Raw genomic sequence first — 20,940 nt, 5'->3', positions numbered from 1 at the left:
AACAAAAGAGAGAGAGGAAAGAGAGAGAGAGAGAGAGAGAGAGAGAGAGAGAGAGAGAGAGAGAGAGAGAGAGAGGATTCAAGGACACAAATACAGTCCCCAAGATCATACCTCTAGGGACCTACCTCCTCCTGTCACATGCTACTTGCCAGATTACAACCTAATAAATCCACAATGGACTTATTCACTGATGAGATTACAACCTCACAACTTAATTTTATCAGCCCTGAACATTAATGTATGAGTTAGTCAGAGGACATTCTATATCTAATCATAACATACAGCTTCAACACTCTCCACTTAATTTCATGAAACATAAAGTTGAAATGATCCTTTATTTTTGCCCATTTGAAGCAGAGGCTGAACTTATATACTTCTGTAAAACTTTACCTTTGAGGTAGGCTGCCAAAAGGTCATACCTTTGGGGCAAACTACTTGTTCAACTAAGAGAAGGTCCTAGAAAAGACTCCAAATTTTAGCAATCAATAGACAACACTCCCGAAAGACAGAGTATCTAAGTCCCATGGCGAGTGTCTAGAGAGTCCACTCCACTATCCACTCACTTTTCTTTCTCTTCAACATCCAATTGTCAGGATGACAGCAATCTTTGTCTTTTTTAATTATTTATTTTATTACTAATATGTGTTAAACACCTAAAATATGCATCTCACAAAGGAACCCTTAAATATTTATTAAATGAGTAAGTTTTCCTACAGGAGCTGTAGTAGATAAAGGTGTTCATCTATAAACTTACTTTTTAGGAGGATATATTTTTCTATATCAACTATTTACTGATTATAAGAATTCTAAAAGATCCCAGTTTTAAGTCAGATTGTGATTTATTTCTCCAGTTGATTGAGTTCTCCTTCCCAATTCCTAGATTTGCTTTTGGTATCCAATGCTTTAAGTACTTGATACAGGCATTTGTATGTAGCACCTGATTTCTACTACTACTCTAATTTCCACAGATCACTTTTAGTTGCATTTTATTTACATTATTTATTATTAAGAATGTTGAGTATTCTTAACTTTTTTTGTGGTACTGGGAATGGAATCCAGGGACCTTATACCTCCAGCCTACACCATCACACTTATTTTATATTTTATTTGGAAACAGAGTCTCACTAAGTTGCTGAGAGCCTCATAAAGTAGCTGAAACTGGCATCGAACCTTCCTGATGTTCCCCAAGTATCGGTATTACAAGCATGTGTCACTATGTCCAGCTTCTTAATTTTTTAAGCTTAGTAGTATTTAAATCAAAATTATAGTAATTTATTTTATTTGTGGTCTCAGGGTTTTTCAGAATATGTAGTCTGTTTCTTTGGGTTATTTCTAATCAGGCCTGTTGGGCAAATAACAACTCTTTTTGCTCTATTTTTTTTTTACTTAAATGTAAAACAACAACTGTTCTTTGAGTATTCTACTAACTAATCTTCTATATTTACTGAAGTCACTTTTAAAAATAGTATAGTAGTAGCAGGAACATTACATCTTTCAGTGTTCCCTATGGTCTATATATTTATTTTCATCCGATAACACAAAACCTGTAGAATCAAATATTTTTGTGAACATACTGGTTTCTGATTTCTAATGGAGATAGCTTTGAGTATAAAACTGTGAGATTTTAAAAGTAATTTATTTAAATACTCTAAACCACTTTTCAGATGTTATTAAAATGAACACACAAATATCACCTTCATAAACCACTGTTCTTATCACCATTTTTTTTTTTTTAGGTACTGGGGATGAAGCCCAGCCAAGGGCATTCAACCTCTGAGCTATACCACCAGCCCTATTTTTTTCTTCTTTATATTTTGAAACAGGGTCTCACTGAGTTGCAAAGGGCCTCACTAAGTAGTAGCTGAGGCTGCCCTCCAATCACGATCCTCCTGTCTCAGCCTCCCAAATGCTGGAATTACAAGCATGTACCACCATGCCCAGCTCTTATCACTATTTATTTATTTATTTATTTATTTATTTATTTATTTATTTATTTGTGGTACTGGGGATGGAATCCTTCTACCTCTGGGCTACACTCCCAGACCTATTTTATATTTTTATTTGGAAACAGGGTCTCTTAAGCCAGCAAGGCTGACTTCACACCTGTGCAATCCTTCTGTCTCCACCTCACAAGTGTGGGGATTACAAGCATGTGCCACCATGCCCAGCTCTTATCACCATTTAAAATGCCCTCCAATAGCCCATTGCTTTTTTCCACCTAGGCTCACTGCCTAAACCAAACACAAATGGTTCTTTCTTTAAAGTTTATGTTAAATGGTCTTCTCTGTGCTGGATTCTTGTATAGCAAAGTGATTTGTCTCTAACCCTATGATGCTCATTTTTAATTTAAAAAAAATTATATATGGTATACCTCATGGTGTTCAGTATATGTTCATAATACAGGAAGGCAAAATAGAGGTATATAATGTTTGTGCTACCTCACATACTTATCAATTTTTTTCTATAATGGAAGCACTTAATATGTTGTCTTAGAATTTTTTATGTAAATGATACTTTTTTAAACTATAGCCACTCAATGTAGAACAAATATCTTTAACCCATTACTTCTGTTGTGCTAAATTTTGTGTTCTTTTGAGCAACATTTTCCCAATCTTCCTACCAAGCAAACCTCTTTTAATCACCATTCTACTCTTCATTACTGTGAGTTTGAATCTTTGAGATTCTATATATAGGATTTGTAGTATAGTTTAAAGTCAGGTATTGTGATTCTTCCTGCATGGCTTTTATTTCTGAAAACTACTTTGGCTATTCTGGGTTTTTTGTTTTTCCAAATTAATTATTTAATGATTGATTTTTCTATGTCTGTGATGAATTGCCTTGGTAAGTTAATAACTATTGCATTGAATTTGTAGATCACTTTTGAAAGAATGACCATTTTGATGATATTTATTCTGCTTATATAAGAACATGAAAAATATTTCCATTTGCTAAGGTCAATGTTCATTTCTTTTCTCAATGTTTTATAATTTTCATTGTATAGGTCTTCAGATACATAGACCAGTGGAGCAGAAGAGAAGACTCAGAACACAGAAACAAATTCACACACAAACAATTGATTTTTGACATAGGGGCCAAAAACATACACTGGAAAAAAATAGTCTGTTCATCAAATGGTGTTAGCAAAACTGGTTAACCATATGATGGAAAATGGAAATAAACCCAACTTTCTCCCCCTGCAAAATAATCAATTTAATATGGATCAAAGACTTGGAAATCAGACCAGAAACCTTGAAGCTCTTTGAAGATGGCATAGGTCCAACACTGCAACACACGAGCATAGGTAAAATCTTTCTCAGCAAGACCACAAAGGCTTAAGAAATAAAAAGGCAGATCAGTGTGTGGAATTGCATTAAACTGAAGAGCTTCTGTACAGCAAGGAAAACTGTCAAGAACCTCAACTGAGAGCCAAGAGAATGGGAGAAAATGCTTGCCAACTATTCCTCTGATAGAGGACTAATACCAAGAACATACAAAGAACTCAAAACACTCAGCACTAAGAAAACAAATAACCCACCGGGCGTGGTGATGCATGCTTGTAATCCCCACCTTTGGGAGGTAGAGACAGGAGGATCACGCAGGATAGAAGCCAGCCTCACTGGCATAAGAGACACTGTTTCCAAATAAAAATATAAAAAATAGGTGTCTGGGAGTGTAGCCCAAAGGTAGAAGGGTTTCCAGGAACCTCAGTACCACCAAAAAAGAAAGAAAGAAAGAAAGAAAGAAAGAAAGAAAGAAAGAAAGAAAGAAAGAAAGAAAGAAAGAGAAAGATGACCCAATAAAAATGGGCAAGTTAACTAAATCGACACTTCAAAAAAGAAGAAATTCAGATGGCCAACACATGCATGAAAAAGTGCTCAACATCATTAGGATTCAGTGATACAAATCAAAACTACTCTGAGATTTCACCTAACTCCAACTAGAATAGAAATCATTCAAAATACAAACAACAACAAATGCTAGCAAGGATGTGGAGAAGTGAAAACTCTACTACACTGTTGGTGGGAATTTGGAAAACTGTATGGAGGATCCTCAGAAGAATGGGAATAAACCTACCATATGATCTAGAAATATCCCTTCTAAGTATCTACCCAAAAGAATGGAAACCAAACTACAAAATGAATGTATGCATATCTATGCTTATAGTGGCACAATTTGCAATAGCCAAACTATAGAACTAGCCAAGATCTCAGTCAACACATAAATGGCTTACAAAATTATGAGAGATTATATGTATATGATACACTTTTATTTAGCTATTAAAAATAACAAAATAAATCATTTACAGAAAAATAGATGGAACTGGAGAACATTATGCTAAGTTTGTTTAGTCAGTCACAAAAAATAAGAAATAAAATGCTCTCCCTAATATAAGAAAGCTAGGGAGAAAATGGGTTATAGGTGGAACTCTAGGCTACCTAACTGAGGGGGATTAGAAATGGGTGAAAAGAAATTCTCTGATATACATGTTGTATATTCATCAACATATCAAAGTGAATCACTAAGCCAAACATGAGGAGGGAGGGGAAGGGAATGGGGGGAATTGAGAAAAGGCTAAATGAATCATGTGTGTATATATGCTTCTACCATCCTGTGCCTCATAATAATGTATGACTACAGTGCACCAAAAATATTTTTTATATAGGAGATACTATATGGTATTCATCTTTTTGTGCCTAATATATTGTAGTAAACAATATCCTCCTGGCTCATCCATGTTGCAAATGACAAAATTTTCTTCTTTTTAAGGTTTAAAAGTATTCTACTTTGCTATTTTACTACATTTTTTTAACATTTATCAATTGATGAATACTTAATCAAATATGTTGCCACTGAGTTAAAAAGCACACTACCTATGTGAGGTTGACTTGCATTATCCATAACAAGGCAATGTTAATAGAAACTTCTTCAAAAGTTTGATGTATACTTTAAATCAGTTTATCCATGTTAAGACTTTAGCCCAGAAAACTCAGAATTATCAATAGTACTGAGTACTAATATATACTATTTTATTATGTAATTTTTTTCAAACATATTTTCTGCTGGTTTTTCTTTTAAATATTTTATGCATCCATTCAATTTAAAATTTTGCTGCTATATCACATGAATATCTTCTGCCAGAAATAGTAATACACTAAGATAGTACCACAAATTCTTCAAGATATCTACAAATCAGTGAATTTTTTATTTTATTGGTGCACTGTCATCATACATCTTAATGGGGTACAAGATGGTAGAGGCACACATGCACACATCACTCATTTAGCCCTTACCCATTTCCAACTCCTTTCCCTCCTCCCTTTCTCCTTTTCATGTTCAACTTAGTGATTGATATGTTTGTAAATGTACATCATGTACATTAGAAAATTTTCCTCTTCCCCCTCCCATTCGCTTCAGTTAGGTCATCTTGTTTACTCATCTATGGTTACTTCTGTTTCTTGAAACTTATTCTTGGTAAATTGTTCCCAATGAATTTTAAAGTAATAGATTAAACATATGATCTTCTGTCACTCTTCTCCTTTCTTTCTCTGAAATATTTCCTTTGGCTCATTCCAAATCAATATTTTTTCTTACTTTAATGGTGTGTTTTCTTAAAAATGCTTTGTTATAACTTTTTTCTAAGATCTAAAGTTTTAAAATTTTCTTCCCATAAAATGTTCTTTATTTTAAATTTTTCTATTCTTTGTTATATAGAAAAATACTTAGGTATTTGTTCTAACTTGCAATTGACTCTGAATATGGCCTTATGTTTGGTACTATTTCCTTATTAAAAATCATATCTTATCTTCAAGAGTTTTGCGAAGTGTTAAAACATTTCATATGTTGACCTAACTAGCCATAGAATATTAGTGCCATGTAAACTCATTTAACTGTGTCACTAGATATGAGAAAAGATGATTGCATTTTTACTGCTTAAAACTATATAACTGTGTTTTTAGTTTGTGACATAAACAGTAGTATATGTTCCTATAGATAGAAATCTACAGAGAAAATAAGATAAGAATTTTATTGAAATTAGAATATTTATCAAAAACAAATTTTATGTCCTATTTGTTCAATGAGCTTAAATGTTAATGAAATTCTTTCTTTCAAATTATATGCACAAGGCACATGTTAGATAAGACCATGTTATCAAGGATAAAGAATAATTGAATTGCTGGTTTTACACTTAATAATCTGGAACAAAGATGTAGGTCAATGGGTAAAAAGAGTGTTTAAGATATTACTATTGCTTAGATAAAATGATAGTACATTCAAAGAAATAATCAACGCTGTGCACATTTAACAAAGAGGGATTTCTTTTCATCCTAAATGCCAACTGAACTGTAAATGCTGACATTTTGAATAAAGGAAATATAAAAATTGGTACAGAAAAAACTGCTTTTCAAACTTTACCTTTCCATTGCTCAAATCAAAATCTCAGGATCTTGACATTTATTATATTTTTAAGTGTTCCAGTTTAGCTTTATTCAAATTGTCTGAATAGGTTTTGGTAGAATAATGCATAAAATTCTCATTATAAAACCTTAGTAAAATGGAAATATAAAAATTTCTGTTACCATCAACTACCAGCTTCTCTGATTCTAAACCACTCATTGTAAATTTTTGACAGCAGTAAGTAATCACAATATTCTGGGTTTTTTTTTTTTTTTTTTGTGTGTGTGTGTGTGTGTGTGGTACCGGGGGTGGAACCCAGGGTCTTTTCTATCTCTGGGCTATATATACTCTTAGACATATACTTTATTTGGAAACAGGGTCTCACTAAGTTTCTGAGAGCCTCACTAAGTATCTGAAGCTATCTTTGAACCTGTACAATCCTCCTGTCTCAGCTTCCCAAGCTGCACCACCATGCCAGGTAAATCACAATGTTCTAATCTGACAATTTTGTTTTTCTGAGTGAGAAAAGCCCAAAATGTGATGTTGCAGAATTTCTTTTGTAACATAAAAGTTAAGATTGAAATACTTGACTAAAATTTGAATCATCAAGCAAAGAAATATATAGATGATGGTGAAGAACTAAAACAGTAGAAAATGTCACTTATTACACATTAAACTCTTCAAATTTATACCAGTTACATTATTATATTCATATTCCAATGTACATATAATTGGTTTTTGATAATCAATCAAATTTTACTGAATTATAATTTGTTATTTTGAAAATGTATCAATATTATTTAAAATTGTACCTATTCTTTTAATATGCATAAAATATTAATATCTGAATAAAATGTAACTAAAATGGGACTTGTTCTAGTGATTAATACATTATAATTATTGATAGATTAGAAAAAAAGATATAAAATAGCTAAATGAAAGAATGACAGCTAAATATACATAGATAACCTTTAAGCTAAATGCTAAAATAAAATATTACAGTTTATATTAAAAGTCATTTTATTTTTCCTAAGCGACATTGTAAACATATACTCTGCTTATTTTAAACATACAGAACTTCCAAAGTTTCTCTAGTTTCTATAATCCATTTACCCATATGACATTTTTGACTAATTTTATGGCACTGCCAGTGCATATATATATATATATATATATATATATATATATATATATATATATAATATAACTTCTCTTCTTCTTCTTCTTCTTCTTCTTCTTCTTCTTCTTCTTCTTCTTCTTCTTCTTCTTCTTCTTCTTCTTCTTCTTCCTCTCTCTCTCTTTCTCTCTCTATTGCTAAAGGCTGAACCCAGAGCATTGCACATGTTCAGGAAGTAATCTATCACCGGGAGTTACACTCCTGATCTCGATTCCTAAACATTTAAATGAAAAATAAAAAGTACTACAGGGCATTGGTTCTCTAAATAACAGGGATACTGAGAAGCCCAAAATAGACTGTGAACCACTCCAGAAAATAATAATATGAAACAGTAGAAAGTTGCTGCACTACAGCCTTGTTACAAAAGCCTTGTTCACAAAATCAGGTCTAGAAACCTCAAGTGAAAACTGGAAATGTAGCAGTCCAGTGTGGCATAAGATAGAGCCCTTCAGGGAATGATAGTTAAGACAGAGAGAAAGGAGAGAAATATCCAAATCTCTCACTTTTACTATGTCATGTCCTGCCAGTGATTTCTATTTCCAGGAAATACTGAAGCCACCAGATATGAGAACCTTGAAAATTCACCCTTATGCTGGGCTCTTAGGATCATTAAATATTTAAATACATTCAAACAGTCTCAAATCTAGTATTTTATTAAATAGTTTCATTTATAATATATTTTTGCTAAACACATACTACATTATGCTTTGGAATAGCATATTGAACTAGAAAATTCTGATAAATAGTGCTGTTCACAGAGGTTTTGTTATTCTTGGTCAGGCATTCATTTTCAAGTAGATAAGCAGCTGACAATGGATCTACTTCAAAACCCTAATATCTACAAAATAATTTTCTTGTGGAATTTGCAAATACATTTATTTACCCCATGTACTTTAAGCATCATTACATCTTATGACTTATATTACCTCTGATGCAGAACTTTTGTATAATACCTAGAATTTTGTGAAATTATGTCTTATTCTAGGTCCTTCTCATAACTAGCAAAATTATGGGTTTCCTGGTAAATGGTTCAGAACATTACATAGAAATGTACAACTTACATCAATCAGTAACTACAAATACTTTTGTGGGTATTTGGAAGAATTTGTATCAAATGATGGAACAGCAGTGTTTAGAAATTTTTCTCAAAGAAGCTTAATCTCCTCATCAGTTAAGGTTCTGCAGATCCAATTACATAGATCCAATTACATAGATCCAAAGGGTGAGTACAACTGAGAGCCAACAGAATGGGAGATTTTTGCCAACTACGCCTCTGATAAAATAATGATATCTAGAATATACAGAGAACTCAAGAAAATAATCACTAAGAAAACAAATAACCTAATCAATAATGGGCAAGGGTATGAAATAGACATTTCAGGAAGGAAGAAATTCAAATGGCCAATAAATGCATGAAAAAAAATGCTCAGCATCTGTAGCAAGCAGAGAAATGCAAATCAAAACTACCTTGAGATTTTACCCAACTCCAACTAGAATGGGAATCATTCAAACACAAACAACAAATGCTGGTGAGGATGTGGAGAAGTGGAAATTCTAAAACATTGTTGGTGGGATTGCAACTTAGTGTAGCCACTTTGGAAAACAATATGGAGGATCATCAGAAGAATGGAAACAAACTTACTATTTAATCCAGCAATACCACTTTTGGGTATTTACCCAAAAGAAAGGAAACCAAACTATCAAACTAATGCATGTGTATCCATGTTCATAGCTAAACAATTCACCATTGTCAAACTATATAAACAGCTAAGATGTCCATCAACAGATGAATGGATTACAAAACTGTTGGATATGTACACAATGGAATTTTATTCAGCCATAAAGAAAAACACAATTATATCATTTACAGGAAAATGGATGGAACTGGAGGACATTGTGTTGAGTGAAATTAGTGAGTCACCATAAATAAGAAATCAGAGGCTTTCCCTAATATGCAAAACTAGGGAGAAATGGGTAATAGGAGGAACTCTAGATGAAGAAGGAAATTCTACAGATGAGCAATAAGGTGAACTAACTGAGGGAATATGAGGGGGGAAAAGGGAAACTCTTTAAAGCACACGATGTACTTAAACAAACATATCAAAGTCAATCACTAAGTCTAGCCATTGGAATGAGGGAAGGGGAGGGAATGGAGTGAGAATTGGGTAAGGGCTAATTGGGTGATAGATGTATGTCTACAATGCACCAATAAAAATGTTTAAAAAATCTAAAAATCATGGGCCTGCATAAATAGAATGCATAAAAATTTATAAACAAAAATATAAATTTTAATTTTATAAAACTAAACTATTAGTGTTTTATGTTATTAGAACCATAATAAACAATCTAGAATATTAGCAGTATCGAATATTTTTACCAAACAGATATTTTATTATATTAAAATTGTTTTAGATATTTCATAATGCCATTTATATATGTCATTACTTTGAAGATACAGAGGTTTTAAATCTATTTTTGTCATGGTGTTTGATAGGTTATTAAATGACACTAATATATAACAATAACACATTTTTAGAAGTACATATATACTCAATATTTAGTTTCCTCTGTAACCTTTGGCATTTTATTTTATAAATATAGCAAGGTATTTGTCAAAGAGGGCCATGATTAAAGCAGATAGTCAAAGGGGTTCTTGGGGCACAACCATATTGCATGTGCCACAAATGTGCATCTAGCACACACACACACACACACACACACACACAGGCTGAATATAAATTTCTACTCTAATAAACACCAAGTTTGAACATGTCAGTATAGAGATCATGAATTACCATTAAATCAAGTCTTCAATTAGCCAAGACAGCTCTGAGTATCATCTCAAATGTGACAGTTGTCACTTTAAATTTTGTCTCTAACTGAAGCAAAACCATATCAATAATTTGACATACATATTCTCCTTAATCTTAATACCTACCAAATCAATTAATTCTATCACATATTTCCAAGCCCTTCCCAATTAAATTGGCAAGATTTTGCAGACTTTTTATTGGTATATAACATATATTTTCTGGAAGCAAACTTTGCAATTTTCCCTTTCAGGCATGATGGAATTTACCTGTCTTTATGAGTTTTAAAGTATTGACTATTGTCATTGTGAAATATAATGGGCCTGTTCAAAAACATGAATGATGCTTATGCTAAGGAAAACAAGTTTCTCCAGCAAGGTTGTTCAGCACAGGAGGCGTGCTTAAGATCTCAATCATTTATTTATTTATTTTTGTCACAACTGTCATTATAATCATGTTGATTTCCAGAACTGACTCGTTTTAATTTTTTCAATATTTCAAGAGAGAACAAACCTTAAACCATAAATAATTGCAGTTAAAATATTTTTTCTGAGCATCACACTGGGAATATTTTTTTAATATTTTTATTGGTGAATTCTAATGATACATAATATCAGGCTTCATCGTGATGTATTCATAACATTTCTTGCTTCTCCTAAACAGCCCTGACTTGTAGTCTTTCTATTTATGCCATCATTTTTAAAAGCAATTTGTTTATTGTATTTTTGTGCCTGGATTCTTATCTCCACTTTATCTTCCACTGTGTCTTGTGTGATGATTCACTGTCCTCTTTTCATTAGATTTTGTTTGCTTCTTTTTATTAAGGCAAGAATGCTCATTTCTTTCACTGATTTTTATTAAAATCCTTGTTCTATCTCTTTGGGTAGTTACTCAAATGAAGGAATGGAAAGAGGTGAATACCTCCTCATCATATTTTCTTATACTGAACAAAAAGGAAGAAAACATATAGTATCATCCCCCTCCCAGTGATGTTATGGAGGAAATATGAATACCCATATTCAAAGCCAGAAAAAACCTGACCTCAGCTATTTACTGAACTCTACTAGAATGTTAAGTGGGAGCTAGGGAAGCATCAATATTTGTCCAGCTACGAAAGAAGTTTATATTTATAACTTGGGTATTGATTTCTAAGTGTATCCATCAGAGTCTTATAGTAGAGAAAGAGTGATTTGTGTGTACCATAAATTCCTAAAACCATCTTCATCCCATCCTCAGTGATGTACAGATAGGAGCTAAGATGAATTGGTTTGCAGAGTCTCTGAAGTTCTCAATAGCTGCTGGCTAAACATTTTAAGAGGATTGAGAGTAACTGGAGAAAACTAACCCAGGAAAATTAGATAATATGCAGTATTTTAAAAGTGAAAATAAAATGCTCATACCAACATTGTCATTGAATTACTTCAGTGGAAGCATTAGAATACAAAAAAAATGTTTCATACAATTATGGAACTTGACATAAGTTACAACAAAAGAGTGCTCCTGAGCAAGTAAAAAAAAAAAATCAGTACCTCCTGAGTTTTTTTTCTATAGACAAAAACTAAAATTATCCAACATTAAGAGTGATGCATTCTGCAAGAATCCATCATATTTTTTGCTTCCCTGAAGTATGCTTAGCACTCTTCCACAATAAAATAGACGATATGACTTAAAATACAGTAAAAACAAAGAAAAACCATAAGAATACAAAATTCCTAGCAGCTCTGATGAAAGAATACAGTACTCTTGAGTTCAACCACTTCCATTTCTATAAATGGGGTGGAAACACATAATAATACATAACAAGGAGCTATTTTGTGACAAAATTTTTCTTATTTTGTGAAAATTTTTATTATTCCATGTAATGTTTAGTGACAGTTAAAAGTTTGAATATGCTTCAATAATGATCAATATTTTGTCATTTTGTCTATTTGATCATGGAAAAGCAATAGCAGATAAATTCTAAAACTTTTTGTTGGCTTTGCCCCCTAAAATACTCATATTAATCGGATGTTTAAAGCTTGTGGTGTGCAACGAAAACAATTGTAAGCTACACATTAACAGTATGTTCTAATTAACAATCTCTTTTCCCACTATTTTATTTATTTATTTATTTATTTATTTATTTATTTATTTATTTATTTTGGTGGTACTGGGGTTCCTGGAAACCCTTCTATTTCCAGGCCACACTCCCAGACCGATATATATATATATATATATATATATATATATATATATATATATATATTTATATATATATATATATTTTTTTTTTTAATTTGGAATTTGGAAACAGGGACTCTTAAGCCAGCACGATCCTCCTGTCTCTGCCTCCCAAACATGGGGATTACAAGCGTGTGCTGCCACGCCTGGCTACACTATTTTATATTTTGATCTCATATGTTAAAAAGACACTTGTCCTTGTTTTCTGAGTTTGTTAATTACACTTAATGATGGTAATATAAATGAGGCTAGGTTGTCCTCCTGGCTTCCCACCTTCACTTTAAAATATATGCATCAGTTTCTCTAGTTGATGATGAGTAACCATAATGTTATTCATTATGAGTAACATAATGTTACTCATCATCATCACCAGATGATGATTTTGTATAAAATTGTCAAAACAATGAAATCACCATACGGCAGTGTAGTCTTTCTCATTGGCAACTACTATCATTACATTTCAAGAACAAGTTACACTAAAATTTCTCAAAGACAGTTAACATGAATGATCAACAACAAAGATGGTTCAGTGTGGGAGCCACTCTTATCTTCTAATGCTCTTAGCATAAATGTATTAATTACTTAAGAAAGAACATGTTTGTATAACATATAATTTAGTTTTGCTTATCTTCTCAGAAGACAAGCATCATGTTAACATTTAATGCTTATGATAGTAAAAGCTTCCTCCAAAAGACTTAAGCTTCAACTAATATCAACTAGCATATCACAATAAAGAATTATTTTATGTATCTATGTTCATAGCTGCACAATTCACCATAGCCAACTATGGAACCAGCCAAGATGTCCATCAACAGATGAATGGATTACAAAACTGTGGGATATGTACACAATGGAATTTTACTCAGCCATCAAAAAAAAAAAAAACTCAATTACATCATTTTCAGGGATATGGATGGAACTGGAGGACATTATGCTAAGTGAGATTAGTCAGTCACAAAAAATAAGAAATCAGATGCTTTCCCTAATATGTGAGAGTTAGGGAGAAATGGGTCATAGGAGGAATTCTTGAAAGAGGAAATCCTATAGAGGAGCAAACAAGACAACCTAAGTGAGGGGATGAGAGGGGGGAAGAAGGAAAATCTCTAAAACACACAGTGTACTTAAACATATCGAAGTCAATCACTAAGCCAAGCAAGGGAGGGAGGGATGGGGAGTGAATGGGGTGGGAATTGGGTAGGGGTTAAATCAGCGATGAGTACATGTTTGTACACACAAGTTTTTTACCCCAATAAGTTGTATGAATATAATGCACCAATAAAAAAATGAAAAAAAGAATTATTTTATGTTTTTAAATCTTTAAATATTTCTATGCTAGGCATGGTGGCGCATGCTTGTAATCCCAGCATTTGGGAGGCTGAGACTGGAGGATCACGGTTCACGGACAGCCTCAGCTACTTAGTGAGGCCCTCTGCAACTCAGTGAGACCTGGTTTCAAAATAAAAAAATAAAAGAATAAATATTCCTTTATCTGGCATGTTTTGTCTTATTTTATTTCCATAATTTGATTATTACATACATATCTCTTACCATAGGCATCTTAGATTTAATTAATTTAGTAATCTTTTCTGATTTATCTATAGGTATGTATACATATTTTACAGTATACATATTTTATAGATTTTTAACTGTATTCTGATATATACATACATTTTCTCTGTTAAGTATTATATTTAGCAAGAGAAATATGTAAAGCTAATATGTCCCCATTTGCATAACTTTTAAATGCACTTAACAATAAATTTTTGAGATACTAAGAACAATTTTAAATTAAATTTCTTTACAACATTTTTGTAAACTACTTCTAACCTAAGTGTTTAACTTTTGTTCTCTGTGAATGTTAATGGTGACATATGTGCTGTGAATTTATCTCCCAAGACCCTAGGACAAATCTAGATGACAATCTACAGACATAGCTTGTAATTTAAGTAGGCTACTGCTTATTAAAAGCTGCATTAACAAAAATTTTCACCAAATTTAGGGAAAGTTTGACTAAGTTAATTCAATATTTGTGGGTAGGTCTTCATCATTTAATTAAGCACTTTTCAATATATCAAAATCATATTCTAGGGCTGGAACTCAGGGGCGTTCTACCTCTGACCTACACCCCCAGGCCTATTTTATTTTTTCATTCTTTTTATTTTCAACAAGGTCTCACTAAATTGCAAAGGGCCTCACTAAGTAGCTGAGGCTGTCTGTGAACTCACGATTCTCTTGATCTCCAGAACTAAAAAAACAAAAAGCAAAAAAAAAGTATTCTATTAAAACAAAGAAATGTTATTTAATAATGATTCTACATAAATATTTTGATTATGACTCAAAAATATAAGTTTAGCACATACATAAATATCTCCTTAATGATATTTGATAAAGACACTATTAACATACTACTATTTTTTTCTCAGGCTTCCATGGAACAGACTCATTAAATCTTTTTGAGCATTATGCAATCTTATTTGGTTTTGATTATACTATCATATTTAGCAAAATAAAGTTGTCAAAACTGTCTCCTGCTAAAAACTTTTGTCCATATAACAGTGTTTATTTATTTATTTATTTATTTGTTTATTTATTTATTGAGAGAGAGACAGACAGACAGACAGATGGACAGACAGACAGACAGACTGAGGATTGAATAATTCAGGTGTTTTCTACCTCTAAGCTCTACACCAAGGTCTTTTATATATATTTTTTTGTTTTTGTTTTGAAATAGTTTCTCTAGGTTGCTGAGAGTCTATCCAAGTTTACAAGGCTGGTCTCAAATCTATGATTCTCCTATCTCAGCCTCCCAAGTACTGGGATTACAAGTGAGCTCCACCACACCAGGCTATAACTAAAAACAGCATGTAAAAGGTATATGCCACAATTGGGCATTGTGAATCACTCCTGTAATACCAGCATTTGGAAGACTGAGACAGGATAATCTCAGGTTTGTGGTCAGCTTCAGCAACTTAGTGAGGCTCTCCACAACTTAGCAAGACCCTCTATCGGAATATAAATAAATAAGTAAAGAAGAGAGAAAGAGAATGAAGGAAAAAAGGAAGGAAGGAAGGTAGAAAGAAAGAAAGAGAGAAAGAAAAAGAAAAAGAAATTGGGCTAGAGATGTAGCTCAGAGGTAGAACACCCTGAGTACTCAATCCCAATTCTCACCAAAAAAAGGAAAAATTTAAAAAATAAACAGAACATGTTAGATAAATATAAGTAGGTTAATCAGCATTTACTAAAATTAAATGATAATACATCAAATTCCACTCCCTCCTTGAAGAAAGACATGAACTCTTCTGTTTGTATTGACCATTACTTTAGTCTTCATAAGACTTTTTTGAATTTTAGTCATAAGGACATTATCTATTTTTATGAATTCTCTGTATCCATCTTAAACAAGAGTAATTATGACTTTATCTTCATTTTACCTAATGTTTCTAGATAAAATTTTATTTGAAAAACAATGATTCTATTTTAAGAGCATAAAACCATTGGTAAAAATTTTTCATTTTACCAATATGGTAAGTGGGATTCAGAAATGCTCATTGCTTGTCCACATTTATATTTTCTTTTCTATTTGGCTTCACAGAGTTGAATAGAATATATCCACAGTTGTTCTAAACACAGTACAAGTTACATTTTACAAAAAAACCAAGGCAACTCAAGAGAAAAGGGATAGAGTCTCATCAACAAATGAAATTGACACAACTGGACATCCAAAGCAATGAATGAATGAATGAATGAATGAATGAATAAATAAATAAATAAATAAATAAATAAATAAATAAATAATAAAAACGAATCTGGAGCAAAACCTCTAAATTGGTCATAAACTTAAATGTAAAATGCAAACCTGAAAGTCTCTGACGATATAACAGAAAAATATCTAGGTGACATTGACTTTGGTAGTAACTTATTAGTTACAAGATCAAAGGTACCAGCCATTAAAGAAATAATAGGTATACTGGACTTTGTAAAAATCAAAATCTTCTTCTAGAAGATACTGTTAAGAAGATGTAAAGATAAGATGCAGACTAGAAGAAGATATATGTTCAGCATATGAATAATTATTTGAAGTTATCATGAAAGAATATGATATTAAAGCCAGTTTGCGTTCTCCTGCAATGCCAATTCTTATATACCACATTGCCTGATAATTCAAGTGTAAAGCATGATTATATTGAAACAAATCACATACAAATTCTTACAGTTTTGCTTAAATTATCTTTTTTTTTTTTTTTGGTAAGAAGTACCCAGATGTCTCCATCTATTCTAATTGAAAAGGAGTTTCTTTCTGTCTTGACCTTTTCCTTTAGCTGCCTGATATCCAATGGAGAATAAATGCTTACTGATACATTTCTACTAGAGACAGTATACTTTGAAAATACTTTTAGATGATACTTTTCTAATAGATTGTAAGATTTTAAAATAATTACCTCGGCAAGGAGTGGCAGAGCGTGCTTGTAATTCCAATACTTGATAGACTGAAACATGAGGATTGCAGGTTTAAAGCTACCCTCAGCAACTTAGTGAGGCTCTCAGTAACTTAGTCAGACCCTGTTCCCAAATAAAATAATGAAATAAGTTCTAGGGGTAGAATAAGGTCTAGATAGAAGGCTCCTAGCTTCCAGCACACACACACAAAATTAAAATAACTACCTAAATAAATTTGTAGAAAATATTTTATTTTTAATTATTTTAGTGAACACAAAATTATTTGACATCATATATTAACATTTAATTGTTTATTTGTTGAATATTTTCTTTACGTAATAATGATAACAAATTTTTATCTCACCATTTTTCTTGTGACATTTAAAAATTAAGATGCTCTGTGTAGTCATTTACTATTTAATAAGCAGTGATATTTGAAAATGAGAATTCACAAAATCTTCAACTTAGTGTTTGTGATCATGGGGATCATGAAAGAGCACAATGGTAAGTTAGGCCATTTAGACATTGAACATACTTAATCTATAACATAAAATTGCCATTCACATACTAATGAATATACTATTGGCAATCATCATAAAACCAACTGTAAAATGCAAACCTTAAAATAAACAGTATGGGATACAATATACAGAATTAAATTTCAAAAATACAATCCATTTGTATTTGCAAAATTATCTCTTTATTCTTAAGAATTTGTCTTTGCTAAATGCTATTCCATTTTTTTCTGATGTTCTCTTTAATCATTATTTCTCGAGTACATAAAATTATTATGCACTTAGCCTTTTGGAAGATGAAAGCCATTGAAGTGATTTGTTGGTTTCCTGGTTGATTTTTGTAATGCCAAAGTAGTTGACTGTTGCTCTTCCTAAGTCAGAATATCTACACTTCCCACTAAGCTCTTGAATCAAGAGAATTAATGTGATGATATACTTCGAAAGTACAAATAAATCAAACTAGAAGTCTCCCCAAAGCAAAGGCTGTGCACTTATATTGAATAATTAAGGCATATTATAAAAATAATTATATCCTGGTAAATAAAATAGAAGTGAAGGGGAGCTGTCCCAGGCATCCCAACTTGGGTAGGGGTGGATGTGGGCCAGAGGATGGGCTGGAAGAGCCAGGTGGTGGTTCAGAATGCTCCTCAGTGTCCATGTCTTGGTGCTTGGATGCAGGATGTGGGCAAGTCATCTGCTTGGGGTAGCAGCTCCTGCATCAAAAGAGACACATGCAGGTTTGTGCTGGTGTTCACAAGGAAGAAAGGGAGTAGGTACCCTGAGTGAGGGAGCATAGCTGGAGTGGCTAACCCTACAGCCGTCACCCATTCTTAAGGCTCAGCTGGTATGACTCTTCTCTTGAGAGCCTGTGGGTCCCTGAAGCATCACTCCATCTGATGGCTGGCACCTTAAATATCCACCTCAAACTGTGACTCTTCACCACCCACTAGCTTATCTTCTGGACCATTGCACGGGTGGCTCTGCTGGCATCTGTGGTGGGCTCTGCACTGGCAGAGCTGGTGACTCCGGGGATGGTGGGCAGGTCCCTCGGGGGTGTTTTGGCCACAGGTGAAAATTTCCGTTCATAAGTGATCCTGGTCCCTCCCAGAGTGGTGCCGAAGAGCATGCCGCCAGGGGTGGTGCTGTAGTTTCTGAGACACCCTGTAAGTGGTGGGGATATCCTGCTTGGGGTCTGGCTGCAGCTGCTGCCCCCGCTCCCTGTACCCTCCGCTCTCTGCAGCCCTCCCACCGCAAATAAAGTTTTAAAGTCCCATTAAGAATAGAATAAACTGGGTGTGATGGCGCAAATTTATAATCCCAGCATTTGGGAGGCTGAGACAGGAGGATCGCAGGTTCTAAGCCTACCTCAGCTACTTAGGCCCTCCACAACTTAGTGAGAACCTGTTTCAAAATAAAGAATAAAAAGTAGGACTGGGAGTGCAGCTTCAAGGTAGAATACCTCTGGGTCCTATCTCTAGTATTGAAGAATAGAAAAAAGAAAAAAGAAGAATAGAATCGTTATGAGTGAGTTTCATATTCATAAATACACTGCCATACCATACAGAACACATCGCATTTGTTCACTTCTGTAGCATTTTCATTTCCATTTACTAAATATGTTTATTTAGAACCATAAAATATAAACATGTGTGCACGAACTGCTTAGCATAACTATCTTAATGTTTAAAGAGTAACATGATAATTTTCAAGTAATTTTTATTAAAATAACTATTTTTATTTTTATTAGTACATTATAATCTCACATAATATATTTTGTTCATATAATAATCTTATATATAAGTATTTTTATAATATATAATCTTATATGTAAGTATTTTTATCAGAGATTTTCCACTGTTACTGTTACTATGACCAGAATTCAGGTGTTTCTATCACCTTCATTATATAAAATGTATTGATTTGTTCTGATTTGGTGTTCATGATCCACAACCTGTCAAAATAGTCAATTAAATTATATTTTTAGTTCATATGGTATATAGAAATGATAGATCAATTCAAAATGGCCTTAAGCTGGTTATGGTCATGCATACTTGTATTGCCAGTACTTGGGAGACTAAGGGGAATCATGCGTTCAAGGCCATCCTGAGCAAGTTAGGGAGACTGCAACTTAGAGAGACTCTGTCACAAAAATGAATGGATTTTTCAAAAAGTCTGGGGATGCAACTTGGGGGTAGAATACCCATAGGTTCAATCTTCAGTACACACAGACACAGACACACACATCCAAGACTTGTAGAAATCCTGAAATTTGAAAGTTATATTATGTATTTCTAGGCAGTTACTTTTGAGTAGCAAGTGAAGAGCTACAGGTCTCACACACAAGGCTAAATTTTATGTGGTATATAGCTCAGTTTTAAAATCTTGCTGTAGCTGTTACCTTATAACTTTGTATTAATGGGTTAATATAGGAATTTAGTGAAATTCAGTAAACACATTTCATAAAAGAAGAGTTAAGCAAAGTCATAGAAATGAACTTACTATAAAACTGCTCAGTCAATGTATGAAAAGTCTTAAACTTAGAAATTTTTAGATAAATAAATCTTATATGTATGCATATTAGTATCTACTGAGAGAATCAGTACACACATATATACAAACATATATGGAGAGAGAGATTATGAGGAACAGGCTCACGTCATTATGAGAATTGGCAATTTCAAATCTGCAATACTGGAGATTCAGGAGAGCTGATGTTACCTACAGCATTGAGAGCCCAGAAGTCTGAACCTGAAAGCAGTTTGCTAGAAAATTTCTTCAACTCACAGACAAGTCAGCCAGCTCCCGCCCCCTCTCTCTCTCTCATTTTCACTCTCCCTCTCTCCATATGTATACATGTGTATATATATATATTCTGAGGATTAACCATGGATTGACCCTTCCAGCAAATTTTATTTTTTAGTTTGAAACAAGGTCTCACTACACTATTGTGCACTGCCCTCAAAACTGTGATTCTCCTATCTCAACCTACCAAGTATTAGGATTAGTCATGCACCTCAGTGCTCAACTAGGGAGTCCTATCTTTTTGGTCAATTCAAACTTCCAGTTGATTGATGAAAGCCCATTCATATTGTGAAAAACAGTCTGCTTCACTCTATAGATTAAAATTTTAATCTCATTAAAATCTCTTAGAAACAAATAGAGGAGGCAGACTTCCAGGAAGATGGCGACCGAGAAAAGCAGGGCTTAAGAGCCCCGCTAACAAGCAATCTCCATTACCACAAAATCAGCGCCTTTCATAGCCAGAAAACACCATCACCAGAGAAACAAAAAACTCACCAGGCTCCAGAGAGAAAACGGACTGAGAACAGAGCTCAGAGCCACAGAGGAGATACACCGGCCTCACGCCCGAGGATGCGGCAGCAGC

The 20,940-nt window shown here is 33.2% G+C and overlaps 1 pseudogene across 1 annotated transcript in view; it reads right to left on the bottom strand.

Annotated features, from left to right (window-relative positions):
* LOC308271602 (glomulin-like) overlaps positions 1-18,681 on the bottom strand; it is a 112,818-nt pseudogene extending 94,137 nt beyond the window's left edge. Inside the window, exon 1 of the transcript in view lies at positions 18,520-18,681. The product of the transcript in view is annotated as a glomulin-like (transcript). The remainder of the gene's footprint in view (positions 1-18,519) is intronic.
* Positions 18,682-20,940: the final 2,259 nt, after the last annotated feature.

The sequence above is a fragment of the Muscardinus avellanarius genome, assembly GCF_963383645.1.
Source record: "Muscardinus avellanarius genome assembly, chromosome: 1".
NCBI classification, from domain to species: Eukaryota; Metazoa; Chordata; class Mammalia; order Rodentia; family Gliridae; genus Muscardinus; species Muscardinus avellanarius.
Note: the sequence above shows the minus strand (reverse complement) of the source record. Positions and strands in the feature narration are given on the sequence as shown.